The 15,563-nt window shown below is 37.2% G+C and overlaps 1 pseudogene; it reads right to left on the bottom strand.

The window, feature by feature from the left end:
- Positions 1-294: 294 nt before the first annotated feature.
- On the bottom strand, positions 295-412 carry LOC126102467 (5S ribosomal RNA; annotated as a pseudogene).
- Between the last annotated feature and the right edge of the window lie 15,151 nt (positions 413-15,563).

Here is a 15,563-nt window from a genome sequence, read left to right as displayed (position 1 = left end):
AAACAGAAACTGTTGATCGAAATGCACGCACCCACCTCACAATGGTCCGTCCATCTGGAATTTTCCCATGACGTCCCAAGTTGAAATGTTGCCGATATAGATGCTGGGTAGCAATAACAAAGTCGTTATTCTTTAAATAACTTTCAACAGCAGAGGCACAATGATGTGTACTCCACCGCTCCATATCACTGTCACACTCGAAATGGCAGCTCATTAGTACACAATGCGGCACGAGCTGGCGCTCATTCCTGCGGTACATCATTGTACTACGCAAGTCAAATTACGCTATGATGCTAGCAACAGCACATGGTGGCCCAGATGGTCACCCATACAAGTGCCGGCCACGCCCGACAGCGCTTAACTTTGGTGATCTGACAGGAACCAATGTATCCACTGTGGCAAGACCATTGCCATTAGTATGTATTACATCATCTGTAAAACGGCACTATGAAACAATACAGAAATCTCTTTGTCAAAAAAGTAAACCAGACCAAAAGGAATTCAAATTGCTCTGAACACTATGGGACTTAACATCTGAGGGCATCAGTCCCCTAGAACTTAGAACTACTTAAACCTAACTAACCTAAGGACATCACACACATCCATGTCTGAGGCAGGATTCGAACCTGCGACCTTAGCAGTCGTGTGGTTCCAAAAGGAATTCATTGCTTGTGCTATTGAAGACAGGAATAGACAGTCAACATCTGTGATTAAGTATGTTAACAAGCACTCTTATACGAGCACCACACGTTTCTCAGCTATAGATGTCATTGGACGACATGCTAAACCTTTTATCAATGGGCATTTTTTGAAGGAAGCCTGGTTATCATGTGCACCATCATTTTTGAAGATTCAGAAAATAAAAGTAGGACAACTGGGGGGATCAAAGACTTACATTTATCTAGAAACGCTATAAAAGACAGAATCCTAAAAAGGCTGGAAAATGTAGAAGCACAATAAAAAATGGCCTCATCCACCATCTCCTCTCCTTATATTTCGCTGTGTTTGGACGAAAGTACAGATGCAACTAAATCTATCACTTTAGCTGTGTTTTCTCAGTATTGTGTTGTAAACATCAAAGATGGACTGATGGTGATGATGTCAATGCTAGCAATTAGTAAGGCCAGATATATCTATACAGCTATTCAAAATTCTCTTAATGAAAAGGAAACAGATTTAAGCAAAATTGTTTTGATAATGACTAATGGTGCTCCCAATATGGCAGACAAAAACATTGTTTTATGACTTTATTCCAAGCACACATTCTTGAATTCCACTGCATATACATCAATAAGCATTGTGTGCAAATGATGATTTCATGTCTCTTGATAATGTAATGGTTGTAGTCACAAAAATAATCTCCCGAATATCATCACAAGCTTCCAATAAAAGATAGCAATGCTTTAGGTGAAGTCAACTCAGTGTACAGTGCCTTATTGATAAATAACGCTAGTTCAATAGCTTACTGATGTATAGCAATGTCCACTGCTTGAGCTACATCAACATACTTCAAAGATTTGTAGACAGTTTGGAAGAAATTCTGCTCTGTATACAAAATCACTGAAAAATTGTGCATTATTCACAGTTAATACTTGTTACATAGCTTGCAAAATTGATATTTTTTATGGACATGTGATAGAATTTCAGTGATTTGAATGCAAATATTCAAGGCACAAACAAAAAGTTATTGTTATGATAGGTCTTATTTGTGCTTTCAAAGTTAAACTGCAAGTTGTTTCCAATGACTACAACTGTTTCCCAAATATTAAAAAAATACCAGCGATTTGGATTTATACGAAAAGCCAGACCAAGAAGAAATAACTTAACTATTTACTTCAGTACTACATTCTTCAATGAAAGAATTTGGATAGAGATTTTCCCAGTTCACGAAGTTGTCAAAAATTCAAATTTATTATGTGTCCATATGTGACTCCACTGGATAAATTGAACTTGTATAAATTCGATTGGATAGATGATGAAGAAATTGAACTGTAACTGGTTGACTTCCAGTGTAGGTCAATATGGAGTCAAAAATTTATCGAAACAACAAAAGAATTGGAACTAAATGAATTAGAAATCGTGTCAGGCAACATGGACATAAATGCCAACATTTAAATTATGGGAGTGTGGAATTCAATTTCAGACTCAAATATCTGTCTAAGGAAGTTGGTGACAATATTTTCATCTGCCTATGCCTGTGGGTCATTATTTTCTGAAATGAATAACACTAAAGATTTGGTAAGATGACTTAAGGTCAGCTTGCTTCTTCTAAAAGTTACAAAGTATGAGTCTAATACAGATTATTTGGCATCGATTTTGCAACAGCACGAATCAAATTAATTTTTCTTACATTTAGATAAATTAAAAATGGTTATTTTATTATTGCTGTACGAAGGTCAATAACTGGTTGTAAATAAAGAGTGAAAGCAATCTACTGGGGTACACTTGCATATGGCATCCGATTATGACAATAATGTTAATGTAAACTAAAATGAAACTACTATACCATAAACTATATATGTCTCTGATAGGTTTTATAAAGCGGATCGCTGACTTTAAACGACTGGAGAACCAAAGATACTGCTTCTGTCTGACACTGTAGTGTTGGAGTAAGAGATAACTTGGCGCACAGTAGCAGGTAGCTGGCTGTGAGATAAAGGAGATGGAGTAGGCAGTTTTTGTGGTGTGCTCTGTGAAGCGACCCAGTGTTAAATTAATATAGGAATTATGAGAACACGAAAGCAGAAATCTTCTCCCAAGCAAGGTATAGATGTTGAATGATTATGTTTTTCGTTTTGCCAGTGTATTGGTATAGATTAGTTGGCTGATAATTGTCAGTTGTTGAATAATCCCAGAATGTATGTAAACTGATTGATAAAAAGGCTAATTAGATATTTCACTTTTATAATGTTTCTAAGGTTTGTTAACAGTGTTATATATGTAGTTTGATGATTTGCATTTATACTGGTTTAGTGAGGTTAGATAATACTTGCTGTATAAATCTCATTGCCCACAAATCAATTAGTAAATATGGTGTATTTTTCTGGCTAATGTAACTTCAGTTGGTAGATGTTTCTGAAAAGACAAACTTAACTTGCAATATAATTTTGCTAAAAAAACTCAGTGATAGTAATTCACCACAATCAGTACCGCATCTCTGTGTAGGTCATATGTTTGTCAAAGAAGTTGGATTTTTCTTAATTGTTTTCAAATACCAGCCAACAGAATTTCATGTGCATTTCAAAGTATTATGACCAACATTGCACACTGCTGAGCCTGTAGCTAGTATATTTTTATTTTTTCATGAGATACCAAAATATATGGCGTTCCACTATTGCTGCTTTAGAGGTAAGACAATATAACTATTTGTATGCACTCACCATCATTCAATGTATTCCATATGAGCAGAATAATTTCACTAAGTATCCAGAAGTTAATTATTATAAAATAACATTAAACTTGGCAACAGCTCTGTCAGTCGTTTGCTTTGTGGAATCTTTGATATTTCAATAGACATATATATTCTGTTCTCTCAACCACTCTGTAGCGGTAACAGTAGTTAATTTTTTTTTTTTTTGGCGCAACGCACTTTACTAACTTGCACAAATTTTTTCCACAATTCATGGGCATTCCTATGCTCCACCTTGCTTTTTTTTCTTTTTTTCATTGAGTTCATTGTTGAATTTTTGTCTTTGTAATTGTACTCTGTATTTGATTTATTATACTGTGCAAAAGTGTCAAGGTTCTGGTGCATCATCTTACAATTGAAGATACTGAAATGGCCGATTTTCCGATGATGGACAATGATGTTGAGAATGCTAGTAACCATTCTGTGGTACAACAGTTGCCTAGCACCACAGAGAACATGACTTCCATTTCCTGAAATACTGTCAGTTTCCTGACAGCATGATTTCACTCAATTTAACATCTGCTCCGACTGTCGATTCCGATATAATGGACAACACTGAGGTAGATGTTGTTAACACGCAGATGTCAGAACACAATTCTTACTGAATCAAATCCATGAACTTCCCAATTCTTGTACAGTCAATCAGATTGCCAATAGTATATCAGAGGTCACAGTAGTACAAAGCACTCAGTCTGTTTTTGAAAACCCATTAGATTCCATTAGCATTAATTATGCAGATAGTGCAACAAACTAGACATCCATGGATCATCATCATATCATTTGCAAAGTAACCTAGCAGAGATGATTATGAAAGAAATCCATCATCTTCGCCGATCATATTGTAACAAACAGCACAATAAATGAGCTGAGATGATTAGAGATTTTGAAATCATATTAAATTAGTTAACCATACATGAACACAAGTTTGATGCCTTATAAAACAGTGGGACAGAAAGTTATAAGGGACCTGTTACTACCGTTGGTAATGGGACCCACAGGTCGTCAAACTCGAGAACAGATGTCATAGAAAAGACTGAGACAAAACAGTTCAGCGTAAAAAATTATTTAAAGAAACATAACGCAAAAGCTAGAATACCCGAGTTTGGTACTGGTGGTTTAGTATTAGTCAAGGCATACCAATATAGTTCAAAAATTAAGAACAAAATCGGTAAATTTTGTTAAGAAACAATGGTCTATGGGAAGTTAGTCTGAAAAGCATTAATGCTTAAAGATCCTAAAATGGGAAAAATCAAAGTTATAGAAAGGTATAACATCGAGCACATTAGATTATACAAAACCAATTGATTGACAATATAGAAAGATATTAACAACTCTGGACTCTTCCATGTAAGAAGCTAACAAGATTGTAGGATGAAGTAACAAGTGTTTCCTGTCTGAAAGAAAAAGAATGAACATTTATGAAAGGGTATTAAACCATAAGGGAATAGACCCCATATTGGGAAGGGTGACTACGAGGAATGATTAGAAAGAAGAACCCATTTAATCTTATATCTAAAGTAATAATGGGGAGAGACACGTAAATACTTAAGTTACACCATTCATTCATGTAATGCAGATTTATTGCTTAATGAAATACAAACAGCAATTTAGATACTATTAAGCAAGTTTATGGAGGAATAAGGGGTACTGATGGTAATTTCTAATGAATGGTAAAGACATATGGTAACTGTGGAACAATCTCATAGTAATGAAGGAAGTTATAAACAGCATAGTGTACCCTAATTAGATTTAGTTTCTAGGGATAAGTAGTAAACTCGGCACAGATGGAAGTAATGCTGGTTATTATTACTGCACATTTTACATTGAAGGACTTTTAGGGTAAAAAGACTCTTGGACATAAACTGCAAAAGTTGGGGAACCATTGCCAGAGAAAAATGTTCTCAGCAGTAATAACATTATTTTTATAATGTTTCTGTCCTCTCAACTGATGTTTATGCATAGGTGGCTAGAGATGCTCGCTCATATTCAGATTACAGTACTTGTCAGAGGTGGAACAGCAGCAGAATCATAATTTAAAGGGCACAAGAATACACTGCATGAGAATAATTAAGTACAATAACTTTAAAGGAAACTCGTATTAGCCTAAAATGGGCACATGTCAGAATTAGAGTTCATGAAGCAGATGGTCTCAAAATTCATTTAAGCCTGATTAGGTTTCTTCCTGTAAGTTAGTGGAACCTGTTTTGGCACCTACCTGCAATTGTATATTAGTGGAGACACGTGTTCTGTTTATTGTAAAATATGTTTCTATAGTACCACAACACACACAATCACACCCACACACACACACACACACACACACACACACACACACACACACACACACACACACATGGACAGACGGACGAGAAATAAAAATAAAAAATTAGCTCCCAATACCCCAAAGATTTCCCCCCAAGTTCCAAATTCCCAGAAAAGTGAATAAGCGAACGAAGTTCCATTTATCACTACTATTAGGACAATAACAAGTAATTAAAACAGGAATCTAAGACTTGACAATTTAGCAATCTACGAAAGAAAGATTAAATTTCAGTAAAATCAAAATGAAAATCATGATAAATTGCAAAATTAGCATAAATTAACATTCGAAAAGTAGAACAAACGATCCCAAAGAATACTCCGTGTGAGTATAAGTCAATGCATTGTCACTACGTTACGAGAGTTAGCCGAAGCAGGTCATATATCTGAATGCTCATAGGTGCGCTTAGATTGTTTTTGAAATTGAATAACTGCAATCTATTATGACAAGGTAATACGATCTTCTGATTTCAAATATCACGGCATTAGAATTCGAATGGAGGACTTTTACCTACTAGAATATACTTTTAACTAGATAATTGAACTAAACATTACTTAGACAGTGATTTATGGAACGAACACTGATAGACAATTTTCATTCATAATAGCCAGTGGTTTATAGGTCTGAAGCATATAATTTAAATCCCCCCAACATCTGGGAAAGTTTTCTACTCAAGGCTCAGTTAGGAAGTGAATGATATTGTGCAATAAAACACCCTCTCATGCCAAGTCGTGCATTTGTGATTTAAAATTCTATCAAATTATTGACATGAAACTCCAGAGTAATAATTACGCGCAGCGATAATATTTGACTGTAGCGCTCGGCGCTTGTGTAGAATCTTTGACTCAAATAACAAGCCCACTGTTGCGATTTCTTAGATACTTGAAATTACGACCACCTTGTAGGGAATTTGTTGTGGACGCGACTGAATTGGTTTTATCTTTACTATTTCATCATTAATCAGTTAAACATCGATTACGAACGATTAATTACGATTCTTGGTGAAGTAAATATCTCACGCACGTCAACATTTCGGTTCAGCACTGTTATTTTGTGTAACGTCGTCTTCGTAACTTGATAACGATCTCAACACTCTACCGACTGTCTCTGAGTTTTAGCCGAGCCAAGAAGAAGAGGCGTTATACTATGTACATAATAGAACAGGAATTGGAACAGAAGAATAATGATATAAATACAATATTTGTTGAGTATGGGAGTACTATTCCTACCATCCCCGCCAAGCTGACGGCCATGACGAGCTAGAAGACGTCGTTGTTGGGACAGCAGTCTTTAATTATTATTAAAAAGATATAGATTTGTATTGTAAAAGAAAACATTGAAACGTTTTGTATGATTTCAGATCTGTATCAGTAAGTTTCATGACTGTCTAAAGTTGAAACTAATATGTTAGAGGAATCAGAGTTACTGTTACTTTGTTAATAATGTGAAAATGTGTTATGGAAACGAATAAAACCGCACAGAAGACTTTATTTATGAAATTTTAAAACCTGTGTTGAGAAGTTATTTGTTTCAAGACTGTTTGTGCTTGAATGTCTATAATCATAAATGCAATCAAGATCATTTTACTGAAAAGCGCTTCAGTTCTTAGTTGAGTGAGTGACTGAAAAGAAGTGGAATATCATTGTTGTCAAAAATCTACAGAAGAGTGACTAATTACTTGACCCAAATTTGAGTGGGGTTTTGAAAGCAATGTTGTCATTCAAGATCGATTTTTAGAGGCAGTTATATTCTCTCTAAGTGATCTCATGTTTTCAGAAGTGGAAAGATGGCATATTTTGACATTTACGTGACGCTAGTTCAGATATATGAGGTATATAACAGCGCTCATTACCATAGAGGTAAAAAAGAAGGGAAGTGGCACTACATACTTATTTTGAAGCCAGTGTTGGCGTCGTTTTAAGTAGTCCAAAACATTAACATGTTACTGTTTACGAGTGCTTTTTGTTCATTATTTCTGTCGTGTGCACGAAATAACTGTTTTAAACACTAAAAATAATAAAGCTTACATTAATAGCATGGTGTCAAGAGGCGATTTCGAGCGTTTTTCTGTTCTTGAATGCGTACCGGTATTTGCTTCAGCAATACGACACAGAGTGACGTCAGAGGGATGTATCACTGGGCTGAAACTAATGTTTTGGATTAGTTAAGATGGTGGACATCGGCTTAAAGTTTGAGACGTAATGCCACCTCCCTCCTTTTCTACCTTCATGTTCGTAACTGATCATCAAGGAGGTTAGTTGTTCCCCATGCTCATTATTAACCTCCTTGCCTCCATGTGACTGATTAGCTGTATGCCCTAATATTGCTGGTCCTCTTAGCAATGAATGATAACAGCTGCATATTGAACTACGAAAACTCTATTAATGCTTGAGATGTGATGAGATTTATTTACGACAGATACACAATTAGTGTCTGGTAGTCCTATTAAACAAGAACCTTATAGGATAAAGGATGTCTTTAGAAGTGGCTGTGGTGATAAGTACCCATTCAGTACTGGCGAAATTTTTTGTAACATTTTCTTAAAGTTACAGCATTAGCTCAGCGATCCTATGCGTCAGTGTAAGTATTAAGTACTTGCTAAGAGCATTGAAAGATAAAATTTGTCAACCTACAGTATCAGAGCTGCGAGTATAGTTGCAAATCTACTGCTGTTAACTAATTACACAGTTAGGGCGATCGACAGACACGATGAACTGATTAGTATGTGCTCCCCATCCGTTGCAAATAGAACACCAAGTTAAATCTACATCTACATCTACTACATACATACGCCGCAAGCCACCGTACACTGCGTGATAAAGGGTATGTTGTACTACTACTACTACTAGTAGTAGTCATTTCCCTTCCTGTTCCACTCGCGCAAGGAACGAAGAAACAACGTCTGTCTATATGTCTCCGTATGAGGAATGAACGCTGGTGGCATTAGAATCGTTCTGCACTCAGCTTCAAATGCCGATTCTCTAAATTTTCTCAGTAGTGTTACTTGAAGAGAATGTCGCCTTTCCTCGAAGGATTGCCATCTGAGTTCCTGAGGCATCTCGAGAATACTTGCGAGTTGATCGCACCTATCGATAACACATAGAGCAGACCATCTCCGAATTGCTTTGAAGACTTCCTTTAATCCGACTGAGTGAGATCCTAAACACTCGAGCAGTATTCAAGAAGGGTCGTTCTAGTGTTTTATATGAAGTCTCCTTTATAGGTGAACGACACTTCCCCAAAACAACACTATAAACTGAAGTCTACCATTTGTCTTCCCGATCCCTGCTACAATCCTTACATGCTCATTCCATTTCATACCTTTTTGCAACGTTACACCGAATTATTTAACTGATGCAGCACACTGCTAATACTGTATCTCATCATTAAGGGCTTGTTTTTCCTACTCATCCGGATTAACTCACATTTTTCTACATTTAGAGATAGCTGCTATTCATCACACCAGCTAGAAATCTTGTCTAAGTCATCTTGTATCCTCTTACGGTTACCGAATGACGACACCTCCCCTTACACCACAGCATCATCAACAAATAACTTCAGGTTGCTGCTCTCCCTTGTCTGTCAAGTCTTAACGTATATAGCGAATAGCAGCGATCCTATCACACTTCCCTTTAGCAAGCCCGACGATACCCTTCTCTCTGATGAACACTCGACGTCGAGGACAACATACAGGATTGTTTTACTTAAGAAGTCTTTGAACCGCTTCCGCCCCTGGGAACCTATTCCACGTGCTCATACCTTCGTTAACGCAGTGGGCCACCGTTTCAAACGTTGTCGGAAATCTAACAATATGCAATCTGCCTGTGGTGCTTCACTCATAGTTCCCAGGATATTGTGTCAGAAAAGGGCAAGGTGAAATTTTCACGACCGAAGCTTTATAAATCCATGCTGATGTGAAGGGCAGAAGCTTTTTCGTCTCAAGGAACTTTATTATATTCGAACTGAGGCGATGTTCAAGAATTCTGCAGAAAACGGATGTAACTTTGCTGGTCTGTTCTTTTACTCAATAATACACCAGTCACCTGCGCTTTTCTCCACTTGCTTTGACTTTGCGCTTGACGAGAGATTCGCAATAAATACAAGCTAAGTAAGGAGCCAATGCCATGGAGTACTTTCTGCAAAATCGAACTGGGATTCCATCCTGATTTGGTGACTTATTTGTTTTTAACTCTTAAAGTTGCTTCTATGCTCCAGGGATGCCTATTACTAAGTCATCCACACAGGAACCTGTGTGTGATGGTCAAACAACGATTTATTCGTTGTAAGCTGACACTTGGCGCGACGCCTGATGGGAGCGTGAATCGTCTCACACGTGTCTGGCTTCCGAGTAAACGGCATCCATACTCTATTGTCGGGAGCTGCATTCTATCAGATATTTCATACTTGCCCAGCGCCGGTTAAAGGGCACACGGCTGCCGCGGTGCTGCTGTGAGAAGCCGGCAGCCCCAACTGTCGTAGGCCACTACTGGCGAATGCGGACCAAACTCACCAATGGAACAGAAACTACTGGATATTGCTGGCACTCACATACGAAGTTATCTGTCGTTTGTCTCTATAGTTCCCAATATTTTTGTGTTCTTTCGTGTAATATTACACTTGTTGTTACCAGATTTTATCTTGACAGACGTTGAAACGTTTAAGAAACAAACATTTCTTAAAACGCAAGGAAGCAAGCCACACCCGGCTGAACTTTGAGAGCAGTATACTGGGGCATACTCATATCTGGCACCAGAATAAGATAAGAATATTAATAAATTAAAATGAAACTAGTGTACTACAAATGATGAATGCCTCTGATATGCTTGATAATATGGATCGCTGACTGTGCGCGACCACATAGCCAAAGATACTGTACTGCTTTGTTGGAGTAAGAGAGTGCTGGGCGGACTGTTGTAGGTAGCTGTCTATGAGGGAAAGACGATGGAGTAGGCACTTTTTGGAGTGTGCTGTGTGAAGCCACCAAGAGTTAGTTTAACATTTAATATCATTGAACATAGAAGCAGAAGTCTTCAAGGAAATAAGGTAAAATATTAAATAATTATGATTTCTGTTTTCCCCAGTGCGTTAGTATAGATGACTTGGCTGATAATTTGTGATTGTTGAGTAACCCCAGAACGTATGTAAACTGTTTTGAGAAAAAGGCTAATCAGACATTTTATTCCTGTAATGCTTTTAAGATTTGCTAACAGACCTATGTGTATTTACATGATTTACATTTATGTTGGATAAGGAAATTAAATAATACTTGCTGTTTAAATCTCATTGTGAATCAGTTGTCAGTAATGTAGCTTCAATTGTCTTTTTTTTTTTTTTTTTTTTGAAAACCCAAACTTAACTTGCAATATAACTTTGCTTCATAAATAAATGAATGTTAGTAATTCATCATAATCAGTACCGCCTCCCAGTCTGGGTCATAAATGTTTAATGAAGCTGAATTTTCTTAAATGTTCTCATTTAGCAGCCAAAAGAATTTCATGTGGATTTCAAGTATTCTAGCCAGCATTGCACAATGCTGAGTCTGTAGCTAGCATTCATATTGTTTGTGAGAGACCACAGAATATGTCACGTTCCACCATTGCTGCTCTAAAGGTAAGACAATCTAATCTATTTGTTATATGCACAGGGACTAGAGTTATCGGTATTGAGCAGGGCCAGATGATTCAGTTCCTAAGGGGCTGAATGTATTTTGCAGTGACTGTATTTCTTTATTGGTATTGAGAGTTGCATTGCCCAATCAGTTCATATAAGGTTTTGCTAACAATAACGGAGTAAGCACCCCACTTGCAACTACAACACGCAACACAACAATTCGATTTTTCATCCATTCCACAGATAAGACTTCATTTATTGTAATCGTGAAGTTTTATATATTTAAAAGAACGTTACACTTGGCGACAGCTCTTCCACGATGTTAGCTGTGTGAAATCTTGATGCTTAAGGTAGTCCGATATATATATATTCTGTTCTCTCAACCACTCTGTAGCGACAATAGTATTTAGATTTTTTTGGCGCAACACAGTTTGCTAACTTGTAAAAAAAATTTCCACAACCCATCGGCTTGTTTTCTTTCATTGAGTTGAGTGTTGAAATTTTGTCTTTGGATTTATGATCTGCATTTGATAAACGATGCCGTACAAAAGTGTGAAGGTTCGGCGCGTAATCTTAGACTTAAAGATACCGAAATGGGCGACTTTCCGATTATTGACAACAATGTTGAGAATAATAGTGACCATTCTGCGGTGCAACAGTTGCAAAGCACCACAGAGAACTTGAGTTCCGTTTCCAAAAATAATGAACTAATTCCTGACACTTTAATTCCGCCCATTAATTAGTAATCAGACAGTAGATTCCGATACTGCGGACGCCGCTGAGCTGCACATGGCTGATGTGCACAATTCAACACTTGACTGTTTAACAAATGAGGTCAATGGTTTGCCTACTTTTCACACTATTGGTCTGATCGCCAATAGTATGTCAGAGGAAAAATTAGTGCAAAGTGCTCAGTATTTTCTTGGAAATCGATCGGATTTTATTAGCGGTAATTGTGCAAATAATGCAACAAACGAGATGTCCATGGTTGTAGTTGGTGTCCCCACAACACAAAATACAACACAGGTGACACCTGACGCATCATTTGAAAATAATACAGAAGCGGCGCTTCAAAATCTAGTGCAAATTGTGGTTAACCTGAACACTTAGTTCAATGAACGATTTAATAAAAATGACGAACAATTTTCCATTATATGAGAAATACAAGTTCACACCAACTCTCAGTTCAATGAACGATTTAATGAAAATGATGAAGAGTTTTCCATTGTACGAGAAATACAAGTTGACACCAAAACTCAGTTCAGTGAACGATAGAATTAAAATTATGACCGATTTTACACTATACATGACGAGCTTAAATCGTACACAGAAGCGACTGATGACTGTTTCAAACAAGGCGAAACGTTCATGGTTGTAGATGATGTCTCCACACACAAAATACAACACAAGTGACACCTGACACATCATTTGAAAGGCCAGTGAAAAACGTTTTTGCGATAAAATTGAAGCGATAGCCAGGCAATGTGCAGACAGTACCAAGCCTGTATCATCATTTCACTGAGAAATTAACCATGACATTTCTTTAAAGTCAGTACAACTATTAGAGTTTTTTATTTGCAGTGTTACATTTACATGATCATGATTTCAGCTTTAAAGTACCATTATCAAGCGTTTTAAGTGCTATACAGTGCCTAAGATGGCATACTGTCGTATTTAAAATACACTATTAGGCATATTGTTTAAGTGTCGATATTTCTGGTAAAGCCTACTGCATTGTTTTATCACTGAGTAGATCATGGTATACTTAGTGGTAAAACAAAGCAGTAGGCTTTACCAGAAATATCTACCCATGTGTCTAATATTGTCTTTTAAATACCATGTTAGGCACTGTACAACACATAGAACACTTAATAATGGCACTTTGAAGCCAAAATCGTGATTGTGTAAATGTAACACTGCAAAAAAAAAAAAAACAGTGCAATGGCAGAACTGACTGTGACACTGCATTGTGAAAAAATTGTTAACCATGACCTCTCTTAAGCAGCATGACATAGTTAGATCTTCCTCCAGCGTTACCGTCAGCAACAGCAGTTTGACTATTTCGGAAAACATTAATGAACCCATTGTGCCTATCAAATCTGATAACAAAGCTAAGTTTCCCATGTCAGAAATTTCATTACATTCCATTGATACTAACGACAATACCATCTGGAGTGACGCACATGATCGCTCTGTTGAGCCACCCATGCAGCCTGAAACAGTTAATACTGAAGTTATCAAGCCCCATATTAAGCATGATGACACTAACAGTAAAGAAAATTAGATTAGATTAGTACTTGTTCTATTGATCATGAATACAACACTTCGTAATGATGTGGAACGTGTCAGATTAAGAAAAAGGTGTCTATACAAGATATTACATTACACAAATATTATATGACACTTAATATTTTTAATTTTTTTGTGGGGGTTGGGGAAATTACACACTTTTAATTTACTTTTAAATGCTATATGGTTATCTGTCAGACATTTGATGCTATTAGGTAAGTGACCAAAGACTTTTGTGGCAGAATAATTTACCCCAATCTGAGCCAAAGTTAGATTTAACCTCTTTTACAGAACCAGAAGTTTATGCAGCACCAGAAGTTTTGTGTCAATTCAAAAATGATGCACAAAACTCCGCCTTTTGTCTTGAAAACCTTCCATTTACACCACAGCTTTCCGTTGCATCTTGTGCAAACACTTCTCCCTCAGTCAAACTTTGTGCTGATCAATGCTATTCCCCAGGGATCGATTTGCAGACCAGATTCATACAGCAGAATCTAAAGTCAACAAATAATTTCTATTTCCCTCAGATTAACAATGCGAACAAGCAAAACATCAGACGCCACATTGTGTCTCAACACAGAACAGAGTTTCTTCCTTTCCGTGACGCATACCAGAAATATTTAATTGTCACTGCGTCACAAAGCTAAAGTTTTTGAAGAGCAAGACGATTTACCTTACACTGAATCTTTAGATTATGGAAATAATCCAGCCCAAAAGCAAACTACGTATTCCGTTCACAGCCCATTGACATACTTACTTCTGAGAAGCAAAATTTTTTTAACAACACTTCTGTTAGATCTAATGTTGCTACGGATTCCTGTGAAACCATGCAGTATATCGCTATTTCATTTATCTCTCCCAAACCAGATACATATAATCTTGACAACCTACAGTCAGAACCCAAAATTAACAGCTACAAGAAGACGATGTCATTACTACAGAAAATAAAACACAGCAACTTCATGGAAGTCACATTCAGAATTGCAGTACGACTGCAGAATTTATTTTGAGCAAACAGAGTTTTATGAGCGGCGATAAGCCAACACAATCTGATGTCACAGGCCGTAAGGATATGGTCACAACAGTTCGAATTTACTTCAACAGTCCACTTCTAATTCTGACAAACAGCACATTCACTCTGATTACGTTAGAGAACTACAACTGACAGCAGCTTTCATTAAAAAATTATCTCCTGGCACAGTTGACCTTACATTGTCAAGTAACATTTCTGATATTTCAGATAAAATTTGTGAAACAGCTCAGAGTAATACTTTTAGCACCTGTACAGAAAATCCTAAGTCACGAAAGCAACTTCGTAGAAGGCATATTCAGAAGACCAATATATATGCAGACGTCATTTTATGTTAACAGGATTTTATTATCTACAATCAGTCAGTTCTATGTAACGAGACAGTCAGTCAGGCCAATGCCACAAACAGTTCCAAATTATTTTCGCAACAGACTACGCAAAGGGAAGAAATATTTTATATTCAGTCCACCGTTTTTTTTAATACAAGCAAACACACACATTCCGATATGCCGACCCTGCACAGTTATCCTACACTAATTGAAAGCAGCTCTGATAACACTGAGATTCCTCAAATGTTACAAATTAGTCAAGGTCAAAGGCAATGCGTAGTCCAGCCTACTCAAAACATGGAGGTCACTAGCAGACGGAGTATGATATCTGCAACAGGTAAGTGCCATGCTGTCTTTGAAACCAGCAGCGGCCCGGTCAACAATGCCGTCGGGCAGCACTAGGGCACCCCACAACTTAAGCGCTACGCCGAACAAAACAAACCTTTGTTCCGCAAATTTCAAGCCCACTGACGTCAAAGCTACTTCCTTTTACTCGCAATGCACGTCCGATTTAACAGCAGTGCACAGACCTGATGAGATCAATCGCCAAGTCATCAGCACCAGATCAGTCCGCAA

Source organism: Schistocerca cancellata, chromosome 9 (assembly GCF_023864275.1).
Source record: "Schistocerca cancellata isolate TAMUIC-IGC-003103 chromosome 9, iqSchCanc2.1, whole genome shotgun sequence".
Taxonomy (NCBI): Eukaryota; Metazoa; Arthropoda; class Insecta; order Orthoptera; family Acrididae; genus Schistocerca; species Schistocerca cancellata.
This window is presented reverse-complemented; position numbering and strand designations above follow the sequence as displayed.